At 52.8% G+C, this 21,120-nt stretch overlaps 1 long non-coding RNA gene across 1 annotated transcript; it reads left to right on the top strand.

The window, feature by feature from the left end:
• The first annotated feature begins 17,383 nt into the window (after positions 1-17,383).
• On the top strand, positions 17,384-18,200 carry LOC119248423 (uncharacterized). Its single transcript, XR_005125924.2, has 3 exons — positions 17,384-17,419; positions 17,747-17,848; positions 18,164-18,200. It is a non-coding gene; the product is annotated as an uncharacterized LOC119248423 (long non-coding RNA).
• Positions 18,201-21,120: the final 2,920 nt, after the last annotated feature.

Genomic DNA, 21,120 nt, shown 5'->3' with positions numbered 1-21,120 from the left:
TTGCTCAGCCTTCACACCTGCCTGACAAAGGTTGTTCAGTCATCAGCAACACCAGTTCCAAACACTAGCTGGAAAGGAGCGTGGTCAGATCGCATGGAACTTAGCGTAGACGCCACCATCAAAGGACTATGTTGTTGGCAAGACTCAGGGTCATGGCCATGGAACTGCAAAGAGAGAGAAATTTCTGGTGGAAATGTGACCTAATGAAGGCTGTGCTCCTTGGCAGTTTCTCCACAGGGCAGAGTAATCAAAACCACGGGTGAGTGTTTTCATTAGACATTCCCGAGGCAGGATGGTTTCCCTTATAACCAGTGAAAGACCCACAGAAAACATTCCCACTCACTCTACTGCTCCACTGAGGGCCTGGAAGCAACCTGGGATTTCACATTGCTCATCAGTGGATTTAGAAAAGGAACAAAAGGCAAATGGCTGCCTGGAGGTTGCCAGGCCAAAGAGAGGAAGTAGAACATGCTGTGAGGCTTGAGATATGGACCATACCCAGGACTAAGGCAATGATCACTCCCAGAGGATCCACAACAATGGCAGTGACTGGAATTAAGCCAAACATCATGACAGGGTCACTTAAAGTTGTCTGGAAGGCAGAAAGGCTTTAAGATTAGAAACTGGATGGGCTCTTGCCCATCAGAGGAAGCAAAAACACAGAGACTGTGAAATACAACGTGAAGGGAAAGCTGTTATGTGAGGGCATATTTGCAAGCACAGTTTGCAGAATAATAATTTTCCAGCGAGCCCTGAGTGATCAATTAATGCATTTTTAACAAAGTTAACATTAAACACAATAACCTGGATTTTACACCATAAAGACAGCCTAGAAAAGCACACTCCCTTCTAAAGGAATCTTCTATCAAATCTACTAAAAGTTCAGCTCCATTCTCAAAGTGATCAGAAAATACAAAGAAAAGACAATGGGAAAGCAGTAAGGCCAGTCCCAGTGGATCTAAGAAGAGAATTGATGATTTTTATACTATTTTTTAAAATTCATTTTATCCAAATTAGAAGGTAAAATACTACATACACATGATGTATTTAAAGGAGCAGAGAGAAAAATCAACTGATTTCAGGGAAATCTGCAATTCACTGGAAGGGTCTGCGTGTCCCACAGCAGCCCCTGGTGGGTGAGCGCAGCTGCCCGAGTGAACAGGCATGTCCAGGTGGCACCAGAGCCTCCTGCCCACTCCCCGCCCAGAGGTTGAGGCACAGTCACCCTTCCTCACTGGGCCCGCACTTGCTGCCTGGCCATGGCTATCCTGGCTTGTCCACATCGCCTGCCAGATACCTGCAGGCATTGAAATGCATAACATTTAGTCCCAACCTTTCTCTCAACAACCTATCTGGACATTTCTATCTACAAAAGAGGAGGGAACATCTCTCACTACCCCTCTGGGATATTCTTGTTGCTTGTGAAATAATCAAGTGATCATCAAAGAGTTTAGAAGGAGCAGAAAAACAGATTTAATCGCATGTGTAGAGGAACCTAGGAATGCAGAGAGAGGATTCCAAAGACAGGGAGGCAAATCTGGGCACCTACCTAGTTAAGAGGACAGGGGATTTGGGCTCCATGGGGACTGTAGGGTCAGTGCCTGACTGTAGGGTCAGTGCCAGGAATTCACACATCAAAGGACAAATGCTCTGCCCAGGAACTCAGAGTGGCTCTTCACAGAGAGGTCACACCGTGTAGCAACCTCCTTCTGATGAGAACCCTATCTACAGGCTTCTGGGTAATTTGGGCCTGATGGAAGTTTCTCCAGCATGTGCCTGGCTCCACTGGCCTCCGCTGGAAATAACCTGTGTGTCAACAAGGGGCCCTGTGGGAAGGCCTGACCTTCTCAAGTGAAGGTGCTGAGCACATGGCGCCAGTAGAGACCCTTTCTTTGCCCCCAGGCAGGAGGGACAGTCCTTGGAGTTCTCTGTGGATGAGGGGTGCTCTCCCTGGACTCCCCACTTCCCCTGTAAAGCCAGGCATAGAAAATGAGAGACCTTCCCCGTAAGGTGTGGAAAGCTTTCTCCAGTGGCATATAAGATTTCTCTTTACCTCCACACACTACCTGGCGTCCATGAGTGTCGCAGGATCCACATGTTGCGTTGCACAGCGAAGGCTGGTGTATGTCAACATCCCTGAGCCACTGTGATCAACATGACAGACAAAGGGTACGAGGAAGGCTCTCCATGGCTTTATGACCCTGTGTCCTGCCAGAGAACAGAGGCAGACTTAGGGGGGCTTATTTTAGAATCTTACAGAATCTTACAGAAAAATAAGTATGTTTTGCTGCAGATGAGAACTTCCACCAGCATATCCCATCACCACCCCGGAAAACCAAGCAGCAGCAGGAGGAGACGTCCTTCCTGAGACCAGACAGGACATGGGGCTGGGGAGCCAGCCCCCTGCAGAAGCTGCAGGAGAGAGGAACACACACTCCCACAACGTGCTTTGGTGATTTTCTGGCTGCACAACATTTCCCTTCTGGCAGCTCCAATAACATCATGTTTACCTCCCGGGTGTGTAGCGGGCCCAGGTCACTCACTGGGTGCTCTGCTCAGAGGCTCTGGCAGCTGCAATGAAGGGACAGTGGAGACTGAGGTCACCTCCAGGCACACCCACAAGCTCAGGGACAGGCTGTGGGAGGATCCAGTTCACCGTAGGCTGCCAGGATGGGGACCCTCTCACTGCAGGGAAGGCTTGCCTAGTCCTTCCTGTCTGGGCCTCTCCACAGAGGGCCTCATAACAACAGAGGAAACACGCTATGAGATTCCCCTTGAGTGAGCATGACACAGAGAGTGTGTGTTTGTATATGTGTGTGTATGTGTATGTGTGTGTGTGCAAGACAGAAGTCACATTCTTTCATAATCACTTCATAATCTTAGACAGACATCACTTTCAAATTTTCTATAAAGCAGAAGAAAATTACTAGGTTGAGCACATGCTTGACAGAGGGGATGACATAGGACATGAATACCAGGAGGGGACACTGGGCACTGTCTGAGCATCCCCAGACCACACGTACCAAGCCGGAGGGAGCAGGAGGAACAGGGTCTGCCGCTCTGTCTTGCCATCTGGTCACTTCTCACCACGCGCCCACAGGCCGGTCAGGACTAGGAGCTGGGGCACAAGGGAGTCAGGTGCTTGATCCACAAAGGTCATCCTCAGACCACGCAGAGATGGAAGGAAACACAGGGACGCAGAGAATGGACAGCAGGTAGTCAGGACTGAGGAATGACAAGACTAGCCATGGACAGTCGTGGAATCATATTCCCTGGAAGACAAGACACCACAGAGGACAAGCCGCTCACTCAGACCATGGAGTGGCCTCTTTCCTTTCATATTCCTGCCCTGTTCAAACAAAGGACCCATATTTAGAGCAACAGTGAGCTTGGGGATTTCTGCACCTCACCACCCGCTGTCACTGCCCGCCCGTCTCATCTCTGAGGCTGGGGTGAGCCCGGCAGAGGGAGAGGGCTGAGCAGGGACATCAGAAATGCCCTGATCTTGACAGATCTAGCTTAAAATGACAACACAAATAATATGCCTGGTAGATACTTTGTTGTAACACGTGATTTAAGTAAGAAGCTGTAATCCCAAAAGACCTAGAGTGTTGTCAAAGAATGTTACCTCAATTGAAAACTCCCTGAAACTCTTGCCACGCCAGTCATCAGAGCTGCCATGAGCTGGAGACCACAGAGGCCCGGTCCCTGCCTGCAGCCCGGCCTGAGGAGAGTCAGCACCAGCACACGCAGAAGCTCAACTTGGTGTCTGGACTCGGCTTCTTCCCACCCAGCCCCTCACCCGGCCCCTCTTTTGCCAAAACTCTCTTCTTTCACCACTGAGCACCACCCTGCACCAAATCTATACACACCACGTGCCTTCTGTGAGGAACTAGGACGCCTCACACCTCGACAGGAGTTTGTGGTCTAAAATCACATTGACCTATAGCTTCTCACTAAACCCCAAACTCTCCCGTGATGACAAAGGAAAGCCCCACAGAGTTTGTCTGCCGATGACAGCGATGTCTCCTGTGTGCAGCACAAATGCAGAACTCAAACCCGGGTCCTTAAATCTCTGCTCCAAGGAGCAAGGACTCATAATTCACAGGGAATTGTTTGCTTATCTGGGTTTTCCCCTCATGGATCAGCATCCACGTCAGGGAGCACCATCTGGCAACACCAGGAATGATTACCCTCCTGTAACCACAACGTTCTCACGGCGATGAGGACTGAAGACGGGGTGCCTGCAGGGGCTTGGGGCATCCTCCCAGGACGTAGACAACCAGTTGAAGGCAGGCAATTCCCAAAAAGACATTGGTATATTTAGCCACCCCGTGTGGAAGGGAGGGAGGTGGGAGCTCAGGCACTGTGGCCTGAAGAGAAAGGATCACTCCTGAGAGAAAGTCTCCCAGTCCCTGGAATGAGTCCAGGGGAGGCTGAGGTAGGAGGCCGGCGCGTGATGTCCGAGCCGCGAACCTCCTGCCGGAAAGTCACCAGGAAGGAGGAAACCTACCCATACCCTCCAGAGACACATTCCAAATCCTCCCGCAAGACTCCCTCTGCCTCGGGGCCCGGAGAGCCCAAAGATAGGAACCCAAAGGGCAAGTGGGGTGGGGGGGGCGAGGGAGCGGCATGCTCCGGGTTACAGAAAGGCCTCCCACAGGCCCAGTCCTTGCCGCCCGAGCGCGCCGTGTGGACTTATCAGGAGACCTCAGGGGAAGAGGGCAGAGGACACGAGGTCACTTGTGTCAACGTGGCTCCTATTGGCCCTTTATCTCCTTAAAAGGGGCCCAGTGGTCAGCCTGGACAGAATCCTGGACCCTCTGCGGATTCTCTGGCTGCGTCACCCCATCCCTCAACATGAGAGTCCTCGCTCTGCTGTTCCTGGCGGCTCTGGCCGGGACCCTGGTTCTGGCTGGTGAGTGTGGCCTTCCCTGCGCCCCCCGCTCTTCCATCTCGCCTGAGCTCTGCCCTCCCCTGTCTCTCCCCCTGTGCCCTCCTGCTCCCTCTACCTCTGCCAGCGTCTGCCCCCCCTGCCCCTGCACATGTTGCCTCCTCACCCCACTGAACAGGAGGGACCCCTGCCTCTCAGCTGTCCGGCTCCCCCTCCACACAGCCCCTCTCACACGGCTACAGCCTCGCGGCTCCTGCAGGAGCTCTGGGCCCCCAGGCACTCAGGCCATGGTCCCTCCAGGCAGCAGCAGGGGCTGCAGAAGGACACAGCCCGGGACCCGCGGGCCAGGCCCAGTGCAGCCTGTGGTGGGGACTCTCAGGCCCTCCTGCAGCACAAGGCGCTGCTCCTGCTGGGAACACCCCGCTGCCCCTCTCACATCAGCTCCCCTCTCGTCGGTCTTTCATCTACAGGACAGCTTTCTCTCCCCCTGTCCCCGCACAAACCAACAGGGAAGGTCGCCTGACTGCACCTTCCTCCTCTGTCATCTCTACCGAGAGACGATTCCTCCAAAGAGCCAGCCATGCACAGCAGAATAGATTAGACCCTGCTGGCTCTCTCTGGAGACTTGGCTGAATGTCCCTTCCAGCGCTACCCACACGGGGGGCGCAGGATTCCATCACGGGGTGCAGCTTCCAGGCAGGGGCGTGTCCGCCTTCCTCACATTGAAGCTGCATCAGAACCCCCTGGCCTGGGCCCCGGGCTGCGCTGTCCTGCACACTGGGGAGCTGCACCCCCTGCCACGGTGCTGGCCCTCACAGGGACCTCAGGCGCCTCCCAGGCCGCAGCCAGCAGGGAAGAGAGTTTGCAGGGAGAGTCACGCAGCTCCGAGCGGCCCCTGGTTAGAAACCTGCACGAGGACGCCCGGTGCAGCCGCACAGAGAGCAGCTGCTGGAAGACATGATGCGGCCCAAGGGCCCGATGTCCCCATGTCCTTAGTTTGCTGACACCTGAGGGTGAGGATGAGGGGGGGCTCAGGTGTCTGGGGTCAGTCCTCACTGTGTGTCTCATCTCTTGCAGACGATGACCCCTCCGAACGCAAAGAGCATGTCTCCCTGGACACTTTGATTTGTAAGTCCCCCCGCTCCCGCTCAGGAGGACGTGGTCTCCCCTGGGAAAGGCATGGAAGCTGGGAGAGAGATCCTGGGGATGGGGTTTGGTGTCCTTACGGAGTGATCATGCCGGGAGCATGGACTGGGATGGAACAAGGCCAGGACCACTAGGAGCGCCAGGCAGCCTAGTCACGGGGAGACAGGGGGCAGGTTTCTCAAGAAGGACAGGACGCGAGATGAGATTAAGGGATAAGGAAACACTGTCCTGCTGTTAATTCCTCACCCTCAAACATAACCCTTCGCTGCTCTGTCCATGTTATTACACCCCCACCAGCTTCTACCTCATTTTCCAGCCTCTTTCCAACATCCTCATGTGCCACCCACTCGCCGAAACAGACCACACGGCCCCACACACGCCTGTCCCTGCGACCCTTCCCGCTTACTCTGCTCCTCTAAGGAAGCCCCTTCAGCATCTTCCCTCCTGACCCCTGCCGCCAAGGCCCAGCTTCTCTCTCAAAAGCTGCCTCTTTCTCCCCATACCCGGGGCCACACCCTCCACGACCTTCCTATGAGAGGCCCCTGCCCTGCCCTCTTCCCAGAGACACCGTCAGTCCATGCAGGCCGCTACAACAGCCACCATGGCTTAGACTACGGAAATCTATTGTCACAGCCCCGGCGCTGGAGTCTGAGGTCAGGGAGTCAGCGTGGTCGGGACGGGGGAGGACCCTCCTCTAGGTGCAGACACCCAACCTCTTGTAGCCTCACTTGGCAAGACCAGTGCATCTCTCTGCTCTCCATTTCGAAGGGCCCTAATTGCATCCATGGGAGCCCCACCCAGTGACCTATCACTCTGGGGTTACACGGTCCATATAGGAATTGGGGCATCAACAGATGTTTGTCCGCACAGTTGTAGCATGTACAGGTCCTGGCACTTACAGATGTTGTAGCATATATATAGATCTCTCTAGCAGGCAACAGTTGTACAGTGTCTCCTCTTCATCCTGCACCCAGTGTGAGGTATCCTGAGTCGTGACACAATGCAAAGGAAATCAACAAAGCGCCAGAATTTACCATTCTTAAGTCATACAGAGCCCGACTGAGCATGTGCCGGGAGAGCCACATGTGATACCTGTTTTGGAAAAAACAAAAACTTTGCCTTTACTAATCTCAAAACTTGACGTCTTACAGCTCAGCTGGAAGAGAAGACCATGACTCCTCCAATAGATGGGGTGCCGGGAAACGTCGAGCGTAAAATAGGAGGGCTCCTGAGTAAGTGTGCCTCCACCTTGCTGGGTCAGGCCTGCTGATGCGGCCACATACGGGACAGGCCCAGGGGAGCACTCACCTGACCACAAGGATATAACGGGGGGCTGACTGCCCACACCTGGGGTTTCTCAAGAGGAGAGGTTGCTGCCCTCAGCACAGGTGACTCCTCACCTGGCCCAACTGCCTCGTGCCACAGAGAAGCCCGTCGGCTCAGCAGAAGTTCCCCCACTTGAGATTCTGAGCAGGGAGGGTCAGGGGAGGCTGTGCAGGGAACCTCAATAAATGACACTGCCATGGCCTTCTCTCCAACATTAGAGTTCCTGCTCAAACAACTGTCAAAAACATGGAAAAAATTTAATCAAGGACACTTTGAAGGAACTGCCGGATGAAATTCTGAAAGATAAAGTTACAACTCCAGGTGAGTACAAGTGCAGGCAAAGCCTTGTGGGAGAGAGTGCTCACCACACACCTGCAGGGCGGGCGGCGAGGGTGTCCCCAACCGCCACCCCTCGGCCCTGCCCGCTGATGTGCCCACATTGTGCCTTCAAATGTCTGCATGTCCAGACATTCACCCCCCGTGGTCTGCTGCCAGATGGCTTCTGGGATCTAAGCCCCCGGTGGCCTCCTGTGACCGGCCTGTTTCTGTCCCTCATGGCGCTCCAAGTGGGGCAGGAGGTTAAGTTTCCAGGCTTCTGTGAGTCTAACCTTCTTCCTCTGTGTCTGTGAATCTCCTCCATGGGAAGAGTTTGAACATGAAGCTAGAGAGAGGAATGTGGAGTACTGAGGAGCAGCGTGTGCCCTTCAAGACTCAGTCCCGCATCCACTCTCTGCTCTACGGACTGAAATTGGACAGGACCGAAGATACGCCGGCACTAGCAGCTTCATTCTGGATGAAATGAGATCTCCACACTTAAACCTCATTCATTCAGTCGAGCTAAAGCAATAAAATTGACTGTATCCACCTACCATGTGCCTGTGCTCTGTGGGCTGGGCCCTAAAACGCAGGGTTGGGGGAGGGGAGAACCCGCCCAGAAGGGACACCAGGAGGGTGACCTGGCCAGGCCCTGGGCCAGCCACAGTCTGCCTGGGGGACGCAGCCCCCACACAACCATTGAATCACCTGAGTCAGTCACACGGGCTGAGCTTCTCCTGCCCAGACTGCAATCCAGCTCTGCTTGGCCCCTGGTTCCTCACACAGACCCTTAGCAACGCGTCCCCATGTCCAGACACTAAATCAACACCGTCGCGGTAACTGTCCGCACCACCATGGGGAGCAGAGATTTACACCTTATTCATCCTGCGCCTTGCTCACTGTCCAACAGGAAAACACTTGCACACCTGTTTTCCTCACTAGACTGCAGGCACCACGTGGGCAGGGATTCCTGCCTCTCCCTTCACAGGTGCTTCCCCGCTGCCTAGCAGTGCCGAGGACACAGAATCACAGAGTCATGATCAGCTGAAGGTTGCATGTTCATCCACTCCACACGCATCTCCATTCACACCCTGTGGAATTCACGCCTCCTCCTCTCTGGTCTCAGAATATGGTTTTGGCACAAATGCTGCCTCTTTACCAGATCAGTCACTGTGAGAAGCCGGCCTGTGGGGGAGCCCGCTCAGTGTCTCCAACGCACCAAGGTAATAGATGCGGAACAAGTTGTCTGTGTACGGAGAGAGACTCCCACAGGCCGCACAGCAGGGCCCCACTGGCCATAGGAGTCCCCAACATCCCCACTGAATGATGCACCAGCCTCCTGTGATACCTTCTGTGGCATCACAGGTATTCCACACACCCCAGGTATTCCACACACACCCCAGGTATTCCAACCACAAAGGAGAAAAAGCTTCAGCCACGTCACATTCAACACTGGTGACGTGAAGGCTGTCATCTTGAAAAAGCTTGGCGAAAGGGACAATCCCAGACATCCCAGCCCGCATGAAATCTCTTTCCACCACAGAGAAGTGACAACATTTCAAGGGGCAGAGACAAACAGAAAGGGAGGAACAGGGTAATCAGAAGAAAAGGCAGGAGCTCCCCCGTGTGCCGGGGCTGTGCACTGTGCCAGCACCTGGGGAGGAGGCGGGCAGTCTCTGGAACCCACCACTCAAGGCACAAACCCCTGCTATGCAGAAGGAGGGCTGGGCACAGCCTCCATCTCCCCCCCACCCAAGTTCACTAAACGACAATAATAACGATTTAATAAAAACAACCTTTTTTCTCAGTTGGTAGGTAACACCCTGCTTTCTGGAGTGACTGCATTTTAAGGTCACATGTAAGTGATCTACTAAACAATTATATACAATAAAGGGAAACACTCAACCATACAAATCCAAGTGTAAGGGGAAACAGGGAGTTTATCCACCACTGTCTTATCTCTGAAATAAGTAAAATAGATTAAAACAAGAATAATAAACACAAGTATGTCAGTAAAAGCACTTAAAACCCCAATCACACTTTCCTGAAGAACTGCTGCCAAGGACAGTGAACCTGGAGCCGACTGCAGGAGGGAACCGTCACCCCAACACAGATCTGGGCAGATGGTCCAGCGAGCACAACCTCTTTCGTCCACGTGTATTCAAAGGAGCAAAGACAGGAACCGTGTCTGGAAGCAGATTCAGCGCAGGTGCGATGACTGCTCCTGGCTAGGAGGACGGAGCACCCAGTAAAGGAAAACGAAACTGAAGACAGTGACCCTTGACAATAAGAAAACTTGGATGAGGTGGAAGAGGGGATGCGAGCTGTTAAAACGGCAGCATGTCCTTGCCATGTATCGGTGAAGGGCACATAGTATTTCTCTTGGTTGAGTCACAATCTCCTATCAGAATCGGCCGTGTCTTTATAAAGGCCACAGTGGTCATGGGGACATGTCCTTTCCAGGCAGTCATTGAGGGATTCAGCTGGGCAATTGCTCAGCCTTCACACCTGCCTGACAAAGTTGTTCAGTCATCAGCAACACCAGTCCCAAACACTAGCTGGAAAGGAGCGTGGTCAGATCGCATGGAACTTAGCGTAGACGCCACCATCAAAGGACTATGTTGTTGGCAAGACTCAGGGTCATGGCCATGGAACTGCAAAGAGAGAGAAATTTCTGGTGGAAATGTGACCTAATGAATGCTGTGCTCCTTGGGCAATTTCTCCACAGGGCAGAGTGATCAAAACCACGGGTGAGTGTTTTCATTAGACATTCCCGAGGCAGGATGGTTTCCCTTATAACCAGTGAAAGAGCCACAGAAAACATTCCCACTCACTCTACTGCCCACTGAGGGCCTGGAAGCAACCTGGGATTTCACATTGCTCATCAGTGGATTTAGAAAAGGAACAACAGGCAAATGGCTGCCTGGAGGTTGCCAGGCCAAAGAGAGGAAGTAGAACATGCTGTGAGGCTTGAGATATGGACCACACCCAGGACTAAGGCAATGATCACTCCCAGAGGATCCACAACAATGGCAGTGACTGGAATTAAGCCAAACATCATGACAGGGTCACTTAAAGTTGTCTGGAAGGCAGAAAGGCTTTAAGATTAGAAACTGGATGGGCTCTTGCCCATCAGAGGAAGCAAAAACACAGAGACTGTGAAATACAACGTGAAGGGAAAGCTGTTATGTGAGGGCATATTTGCAAGCACAGTTTGCAGAATAATAATTTTCCAGCGAGCCCTGAGTGATCAATTAATGCATTTTTAACAAAGTTAACATTAAACACAATAACCTGGATTTTACACCATAAAGACAGCCTAGAAAAGCACACTCCCTTCTAAAGGAATCTTCTATCAAATCTACTAAGATTTCAGCTCCATTCTCAAATTGATCAGAAAATACAAAGAGAAAGACAATGGGAAAGCAGCAAGGCCTGTCCCAGTGGATCTGAAAAGAGAATTGATGATTTTTATACTATTTTTAAAAATTCACTTTATCTAAAGTTAGAAGGTAAAATACTACATACACATGATGTATTTTAAAGGAGCAGAAAGAAAAATCAACTGATTTCGGGAAATCTGCAATTCACTGGAAGGGTCTGCGTGTCCGCAGCAGCCCCTGGTAGGTGAGCGCAGCTGCCGCAGTGAACAGGCATGTCCAGGTGGCACCAGAGCCTCCTGCCCACTCCCCGCCCAGAGGTCGAGGCACAGTCACCCTTCCTCACTGGGCCCGCACTTGCTGCCTGGCCACGGCTATCCTGGCTTGTCCACATCGCCTGCCAGATACCTGCAGGCATTGAAAGGCATAACATTTAGCCCAACCTTTCTCTCAACAACCTATCTGGACATTTCCATCTACAAAAGAGGAGGGAACATCTCTCACTACCCCTCTGGGATATTCTTGCGCTTGTGAAATAATCAAGTGATCATCAAAGAGTTTAGAAGGAGGAAAACAGATTTAATCGCATGTGTAGAGGAACCTAGGAATGCAGAGAGAGGATTCCAAAGACAGGGAGGCAAATCCGGGCACCTACCTAGTTAAGAGGACAGGGGATTTGGGCTCCATGGGGACTGTAGGGTCAGTGCCTGACTGTAGGGTCAGTGCCAGGAATTCACACATCAAAGGACAAATGCTCTGCCCAGGAACTCAGAGTGGCTCTTCACAGAGAGGTCACACCGTGTAGCAACCTCATTCTGATGAGAACCCTATCTACAGGCTTCTGGGTAATTGGGGCCTGATGGAAGTTTCTCCAGCATGTGCCTGGCTCCACTGGCCTCCTCTGGAAATAACCTGTGTGTCAACAAGGGGCCCTGTGGGAAGACCTGACCTTCTCAAGTGAAGGCGCTGAGCACATGGCGCCAGTAGAGACCCTTTCTTGCCCCCAGGCAGGAGGGGACAGTCCTTGGAGTTCTCTGTGGATGAGGGGTGCTCTCCCTGGACTCCCCACTTCCCCTGTAAAGCCAGGCATAGAAAATGAGAGTCCTTCCCCGTAAGGTGTGGAAAGCTTTCTCCAGTGGCATATAAGATTTCTCTTTACCTCCACACACTACCTGGCGTCCATGAGTGTCGCAGGTCCACATGTTGCGTTGCACAGCGAAGGCTGGTGTATGTCAACATCACTGAGCCACTGTGATCAACATGACAGACAAAGGGTACGAGGAAGGCTCTCCATGGCTGCATGACTCGTGTCCTGCCGAGAACAGAGGCAGACTTAGGGGGGCTTATTTTAGAATCTTACAGAAAAATAAGTATGTTTTGCTGCAGATGGAACTTCCACCAGCATATCCCATCACCACCCCGGAAAACCAAGCAGCAGCAGGAAGAGACGTCCTTGCTGAGACCAGACAGGACATGGGGCTGGGGAGCCAGCCCCCTGCAGAAGCTGCAGGAGAGAGGAACACACACTCCCACAACGTGCTTGGTTGATTTTCTGGCTGCACAACATTTCCCTTCTCCTGGCCGCTCCAATAACATCATGTTTACCTCCTGGGTGCTGTGAGCGGGCCCAGGTCACTCACTGGGTGCTCTGCTCAGAGGCTCTGGCAGCTGCAATGAAGGGACAGTGGAGACTGAGGTCACCTCCAGGCACACCCACAAGCTCACGGACAGGCTTGTAGGCTGCCAGGATGGGGACCCTCTTACTGCAGGGAGGCTTGCCTAGTCCTTCCTGTCTGGCCTCTCCACAGAGGGCCTCATAACAACAGAGGAAACACGCTATGAGATTCCCTTGAGTGAGCATGACACAGAGAGTGTGTGTATGTATATGTGGTGTATGTATGTGTGTGTGTGTGTATGCAAGACAGAAGTCACATTCTTTCATAATCACTTCATAATCTCCGACAGACATCACTTTCACCATTTTCTATAAAGCAGAAGAAAATTACTAGGTTGAGCACATGCTTGACAGAGGGGATGACATAGGACATGAATACAAGGAGAGGACACTGGGCACTGTCTGAGCATCCCCAGACCACACGTACCAAGCCGGAGGGAGCAGGAGGAACAGGGTCTGCCGCTCTGTCTTGCCATCTGGTCACTTCTCACCACGCGCCCACAGGCCGGTCAGGACTAGGAGCTGGAGCACAAGGGAGTCAGGTGCTTGATCCACAAAGGTCATCCTCAGACCACGCAGAGATGGAAGGAAACACAGGGACGCAGAGAATGGACAGCAGGTAGTCAGGACTGAGGAATGACAAGACTAGCCATGGACAGTCGTGGAATCATATTCCCTGGAAGACAAGACACCACAGAGGACAAGCCGCTCACTCAGACCATGGAGTGGCCTCTTTCCTTTCATATTCCTGCCCTGTTCAAACAAAGGACCCATATTTAGAGCAACAGTGAGCTTGGGGATTCCTGCACCTCACCACCCGCTGTCACTGCCCGCCCGTCTCATCTCTGAGGCTGGGGTGAGCCCGGCAGAGGGAGAGGGCTGAGCAGGGACATCAGAAATGCCCTGATCTTGACAGATCTACGTTAAAATGACAACACAAATAATATGCCTGGTAGATACTTTGTTGTAACACGTGATTTAAGTAAGAAGCTGTAATCCCAAAAGACCTAGAGTGTTGTCAAAGAATGTTACCTCAATTGAAAACTCCCTGAAACTCTTGCCACGCCAGTCATCAGAGCTGCCATGAGCTGGAGACCACAGAGGCCTGGTCCCTGCCTGCAGCCCGGCCTGAGGAGAGTCAGCACCAGCACACGCAGAAGCTCAACTTGGTGTCTGGACTCGGCTTCTCCCCACCCAGCCCCTCACCCGGCCCCTCTTTTGCCAAAACTCTCTTCTTTCAGCTCTTAGCACCACCCTGCACCAAATCTATACACACCACGTGCCTTCTGTGAGGAACTAGGACGCCTCAGCCCTCGACAGGAGTTTGTGGTCTAAAATCACATTGACCTATAGCTTCTCACTAAACCCCAAACTCTCCCGTGATGACAAAGGAAAGCCCCACAGAGTTTGTCTGCCGATGACAGCGATGTCTCCTGTGTGCAGCACAAATGCAGAACTCAAACCCGGGTCCTTAAATCTCTGCTCCAAGGAGCAAGGACTCATAATTCACAGGGAATTGTTTGCTTATCTGGGTTTTCCCCTCATGGATCAGCATCCACGTCAGGGAGCACCATCTCGCAACACCAGGAATGATTACCCTCCTGTAACCACAACGTTCTCACAGCGATGAGGACTGAAGACGGGGTGCCTGCAGGGGCTTGGGGGCATCCTCCCAGGACGTAGACAACCAGTTGAAGGCAGGCAATTCCCAAAAAGACATTGGTATATTTAGCCACCCCGTGTGGAAGGGAGGGAGGTGGGAGCTCAGGCACTGTGGCCTGAAGAGAAAGGATCACTCCTGAGAGAAAGTCTCCCAGTCCCTGGAATGAGTCCAGGGGAGGCTGAGGTAGGAGGCCAGCGCGTGATGTCCCGAGCCGCGAACCTCCTGTGGAAAGTCACCAGGAAGGAGGAAACCTACCCATAACCTCCAGAGACACATTCCAAATCCTCCCGCAAGACTCCCTCTGCCTCGGGCCCGGAGATCCCAAAGATAGGAACCCAAAGGGCAAGTGGGGTGGGGAGGGGGCGAGGGAGCGGGCATGCTCCGGGTTACAGGTTGGCCTCCCACAGGCCCAGTCCTCGGCCAGCCTGGGCGCGCCCTGTGGACCTATCAGGGCACCTCGGGGAAGAGGGCAGAGGACGCGGAGGTCACGCGTGTTTACGTGGTTCCTATTGGCCCTTTATCTCCTTAAAAGGGGCCCAGTGGTCACCCTGGACAGAATCCTGGACCCTCTGAGGATTCTCTGGCTGCGTCACCCCATCCCTCAGCATGAGAGTCCTCGCTCTGCTGTTCCTGGCGGCTCTGGCCGGGACCCTGGTTCTGGCTGGTGAGTGTGGCCATCCCTGCGCCCCCCGCTCTTCCATCTCTGCCTGAGCTCTGCCCTCCCCTGTCTCTCTCCCTGTGCCCTCCTGCTCCCTCTACCTCTGCCAGCGTCTGCCCCCCCTGCTCCTGCACATGTTGCCTCCTCACCGCACTGAACAGGAGGGACCCCTGCCTCTCAGGCTGTCCAGGCTCCCCCTCCACACAGCCCCTCTCACACGGCTACAGCCTCGCGGCTCCCGCAGGAGCTCTGGGCCCCCAGGCACTCGGGCCATGGTCCCTCCAGGCAGCAGCAGGGGCTGCAGAAGGACACAGCCCGGGACCCGCGGGCCAGGCATAGTGCAGCCTGTGGTGGGGACTCTCAGGCCCTCCTGCAGCACAAGGCGCTGCTCCTGCTGGGAACACCCCGCTGCCCCTCTCACATCAGCTCCCCTCTCGTCGGTCTTTCATCTACAGGACAGCTTTCTCTCCCCCTGTCCCCGCACAAACCAACAGGGAAGGTCGCCTGACTGCACCTTCCTCCTCTGTCATCTCTACCGAGAGACGATTCCTCCAAAGAGCCAGCCATGCACAGCAGAATAGATTAGACCCTGCTGGCTCTCTCTGGAGACTTGGCTGAATGTCCCTTCCAGCGCTACCCACACGGGTGGCGCAGGATTCCATCACGGGGTGCAGCTTCCAGGCAGGGGCATGTCCGCCTTCCTCACACTGAAGCTGCATCAGAACCCCCTGGCCGGGGCCCCGGGCTGCGCTGTCCTGCACACTGGGGAGCTGCACCCCCTGCCACGGTGCTGGCCCTCACAGGGACCTCAGGCGCCTCCCAGGCCGCAGCCAGCAGGGAAGAGAGTTTGCAGGGAGAGTCACGCAGCTCCGAGCGGCCCCTGGTTAGAAACCTGCACGAGGACGCCCGGTGCAGCCGCAGAGAGAGCAGCTGCTGGAAGACATGATGCGGCCCAAGGGCCCGATGTCCCCATGTCCTTAGTTTGCTGACACCTGAGGGTGGGATGAGGGGGGCTCAGGTGTCTGGGGTCAGTCCTCACTGTGTGTCTCATCTCTTGCAGACGATGACCCCTCCGAACGCAAAGAGCATGTCTCCCTGGACACTTTGATTTGTAAGTCCCCCGCTCCCGCTCAGGAGGACGTGGTCTCCCCTGGGAATGGCATGGAAGCTGGGAGAGAGATCCTGGGGATGGGGTTTGGTGTCCTTACGGAGTGATCATGCCGGGAGCATGGATTGGGATGGAACAAGGCCAGGACCACTAGGAGCGCCAGGCAGCCTAGTCACGGGGAGACAGGGGGCAGGTTTCTCAAGGACAGGACGCGAGATGAGATTAAGGGATAAGGAAACACTGTCCTGCTGTTAATTCCTCACCCTCAAACATAACCCTTCGCTGCTCTGTCCATGTTATTACACCCCCTCCAGCTTCTACCTCATTTTCCAGCCTCTTTCCAACTTCCTCATGTGCCACCCACTCGCCGAAACAGACCACACGGCCCCACACACGCCTGTCCCTGCGACCCTTCCCGCTTACTCTGCTCCTCTAAGGAAGCCCCTTCAGCATCTTCCCTCCTGACCCCTGCCGCCAAGGCCCAGCTTCTCTCTCAAAAGCTGCCTGTTTCTCCCCATACCCGGGGCCACACCCTCCACGACCTTCCTATGAGAGGCCCCTGCCCTGCCCTCTTCCCAGAGACACCGTCAGTCCATGCAGGCCGCTACAACAGTCACCATGGCTTAGACTACGGAAATCTATTGTCACAGCCCCAGACGCTGAGCCTGAGGTCAGGGAGTCAGCGTGGTCGGGACGGGGGAGGACCCTCCTCTAGGTCGCAGACCCAACCTCTTGTAGCCTCACTTGGCTGAAAGACCAGCAGAGTGATCTCTCTGCTCTCCATTTCGAAGGGCCCTAATTGCATCCCTGGGAGCCCCACCCAGTGACCTATCACTCTGGGGTTACACGGTCCATATAGGAATTGGGCGTCAACAGATGTTTGTCCGCACAGTTGTAGCATGTACAGGTCCTGGCACTTACAGATGTTGTAGCATATATATAGATCTCTCTAGCAGGCAACAGTTGTACAGTGTCTCCTCTTCATCCTGCACCCAGTGTGAGGTATCCTGAGTCGTGACACAATGCAAAGGAAATCAACAAAGCGCCAGAATTTACCATTCTTAAGTCATACAGGGCCCGACTGAGCATGTGCCGGGAGAGCCACATGTGATACCTGTTTTGGAAAAAACAAAAACTTTGCCTTTACTAATCTCAAAACTTGACGTCTTACAGCTCAGCTGGAAGAGAAGACCATGACTCCTCCAATAGATGGGGTGCCGGGAAACGTCTATCGTATAAACGGAGGGCTCCTGAGTAAGTGTGCCTCCACCTTGCTGGCTCAGGCCTCCTGATGCTGTCACATACGGGACAGGCCCAGGGGAGCACTCACCTGACCACAAGGATATAACGGGGGGCTGACTGCCCCCACACCGGGGTTTCTCAAGAGGAGAGGTTGCTGCCCTCAGCACAGGTGACTCCTCACCTGGCCCAACTGCCTCGTGCCACAGAGAAGCCGGTCGGCTCAGCAGAAGTTCCCCCACTTGAGATTCTGAGCAGGGAGGAGCAGGGGAGGCTGTGCAGGGAACCTCAATAAATGACAGCACTTTATGACACTGCCATGGGCCTTCTCTCCAACATTAGAGTTCCTGCTCAAACAACTGTCAAAACATGGAAAAAATTTAATCAAGGACACTTTGAAGAAACTGCCGGGTGAAATTCTGAAAACTAAAGTTACAACTCCAGGTGAGTACAAGTGCAGGCAAAGCCTTGTGGGAGGAGAGTGCTCACCACACACCTGCAGGGCGGGCGGCGAGAAGGTGTCCCCAACCGCCACCCCTCGGCCCTGCCCGCTGATGTGCCCACATTGTGCCTTCAAATGTCTGCATGTCCAGACATTCACCCCCCGTGGTCTGCTGCCAGATGGCTTCTGGGATCTAAGCCCCCGGTGGCCTCCTGTGACCCGGCCTGTTTCTGTCCCTCATGCCGCTCCAAGGTGGGGTAGGAGGTTAAGTTTCCAGGCTTCTGTGAGTCTAACCTTCTTCCTCTGTGTCTGTCAAGCTCCTCCATGGGAAGAGTTTCAACATGGAGCTAGAGGGGACAGTATGGAGTACTGAGGAGCAGCGTGTGCCCTTCAAGACTCAGTCCCGCATCCACTCTCTGCTCTACGGACTGAAATTGGACAGGACCGATGACACTCCGGCACCAGCATCTTCATTCTGGATGAAATGAGATCTCCACACTTAAACCTCATTCATTCAGTCGAGCTAAAGCAATAAAATTGACTGTAGCCACCTTACCATGTGCCTGTGCTCTGTGGGCTGGGCCCTAAAACGCAGGGTTGGGGGAGGGGAGAACCCTCCCAGGAGGGACACCAGGCAGGGGTGACCTGGCCAGGCCCTGGGCCAGCCACAGTCTGCCTGGGGGACGCAGCCCCCACACAACCATTGAATCACCTGAGTCAGTCACACGGGCTGAGCTTCTCCTGCCCAGACTGCAATCCAGCTCTGCTTGGCCCCTGGTTCCTCACACAGACCCTTAGCAACGCGTCCCCATGTCCAGACACTAAATCAACACCGTCGCGGTAACTGTCCGCACCACCATGGGGAGCAGAGATTTACACCTTATTCATCCTGCGCCTTGCTCACTGTCCAACAGGAAAACACTTGCACACCTGTTTTCCTCACTAGACTGCAGGCACCACGTGGGCAGGGATTCCTGCCTCTCCCTTCACAGGTGCTTCCCCGCTGCCTAGCAGTGCCGAGGACACAGAATCACAGAGTCATGATCAGCTGAAGGTTGCATGTTCATCCACTCCACACGCATCTCCATTCACACCCTGTGGAATTCACGCCTCCTCTCTGGTCTCAGAATATGGTTTTGGCACAAATGCTGCCTCTTTACCAGATCAGTCACTGTGAGAAGCCGGCCTGTGGGGGAGCCCGCTCAGTGTCTCCAACGCACCAAGGTAATAGATGCGGAACAAGTTGTCTGTGTACAGAGAGACTCCCACAGGCATCGCACAGCAGGGCCCCACAGGCCCTAAGCTCTCCCCAACATCCCCACTGAATGATGCACCAGCCTCCTGTGATACCTTCTCTGGCATCACAGGTATTCCACACACCCCAGGTATTCCACACACACCCCAGGTATTCCAACCACAAAGGAGAAAAGCTTCAGCCACGTCACATCCAACACTGGTGACGTGAAGGCTGTCATCTTGAAAAAGCTTGGCGAAAGGGGACAACTTTCCCAGACGCTGTTTCAGAGGAATCCCAGCCCGCATGAAATCTCTTTCCACCACAGAGAAGAAACAACATTTCAAGGGGCAGAGACAAACAGAAAGGGAGGAACAGGGTAATCAGAAGAAAAGGCATGGAGCTCCCCCGTGTGCCTGGGCTGTGCACTGTGCCAGCACCTGGGGAGGAGGCGGGCAGGTCTCTGGAACCCACCACACAAGGCACAAACCCCTGCTATGCAGCCTCCATGTCCCTCCCCACCCAAGTTCACTAAACAACAAAAATAACGATTTAATAAAAACAGCCTTGATTCTCAGTTGGTAGGTAACCACCCTGCTTTCTGGAGTGACTGCATTTTAAGGTCACATGTAAGTGATCTACTAAACAATTATATACAATAAAGGGAAACACTCAACCATACAAATCCAAGTGTAAGGGGAAACAGTGAGCTTATCCACCAATGTCTTATCTCTGAAATAAGTTAAAGATTAAAGCAAGAACATAAATACAAGTATTTATAAGTCAATAAAAAACAAGAAAATAAATACAAGTATCTGTATAATATACAAGTATTATATAAGTATATATAAGTCAAAAGTACTCAAAACCCCAAGTAACACTTTCATGAAGAACTGCTGCCAAGGACAGTGAACCTGGAGCCGATTGCAGGAGGGAGCCAACACCCCAACACAGATCTGGGCAGACGGGCTGAGCACAACCTCTTTCATCCACGTGTATTCAGAGGAGCAAAGTCAGGAACCGTGTCTGGAAGCAGATTCAGTGCAGGTTCAGTAACCTGACAAAGAGGACTGAGCAACCAGGAAAGAAAAACTAAACTGAAGACAGTGACCCTTGACAATGAAAGAAAACTTGCATCAGGTGGGAATAGGGGAATGGAGAGCTGTTTAATGGGCTTAGAGTTTCAGTTTTACAAAAACAGGAAGTTCTGCAGACTCACTGGCCACAATGGGAATATAGTTAACACTGTGGAACTATACACTTAAAAATGGTGCACATTACAAATTCCTTATTTTGCCTTAATTGAAAGTTAATTAAAACTTAAAATCTTGAATCTGCAGAATGAATGGAAAAGGTGATTCAAAACACCAGTTCTGAGAACTCGCCTTGTAAAGTCCTTATCTTCAAAGGTAAAGAAAGAATGCTTTGGGCATACAGGTCAAAATATCAACACACCTACCCAGGGGAAAAACTGCTGGTGCATCATTCAGTGGGGATGTTGGGGACACCTTATGCCCAGGGGGAAAAAAGGGGGAAAAATCAGGCTGGTTTCAGCTGCACACTTGGAACAGTGGAGAATTCTCTACAGAGACCCCTGGGAGAAGAAAATTGAGATCTTTGTAGTTAATATATTATACCGGGTGAAAGGCAAGAGGCAAATATTTTCATGCATGCAAGAACTCTGGGAATTTTGTTTTCATAACCCCTTTCAAAAAAACTACTAGATGATAACCTAGAATCAGACAAGACAAACAGCAAAAAAATGAAGTAAAAAGCATTAAAGGGGCGTGCTCAGTCCACTATAACGCAAGACATGGATGAAATGTTTACAAAAGGGAAGGTAAACGCTATCATTTACGAGAATGCAGCCAAAGATCAGACAGAGGATGAAGGGGGGTAGGGAAATGAGAGTTTATATATTAGGTTGACCTATATAATTTTTATACTTGGCATATCAAAAACTATTTTTTTTAAGATTTATTTTTATTTATTTATACAAGCACTGGGTACAGTGAGAAGCGTGGGAGGGTGAGAGAATTC

Source organism: Talpa occidentalis, unplaced genomic scaffold (genome assembly GCF_014898055.3).
Source record: "Talpa occidentalis isolate TD23 unplaced genomic scaffold, MPIMG_talOcc4v2.1 talOcc4.16, whole genome shotgun sequence".
Lineage (NCBI taxonomy): Eukaryota > Metazoa > Chordata > Mammalia > Eulipotyphla > Talpidae > Talpa > Talpa occidentalis.
Note: the sequence above shows the minus strand (reverse complement) of the source record. Positions and strands in the feature narration are given on the sequence as shown.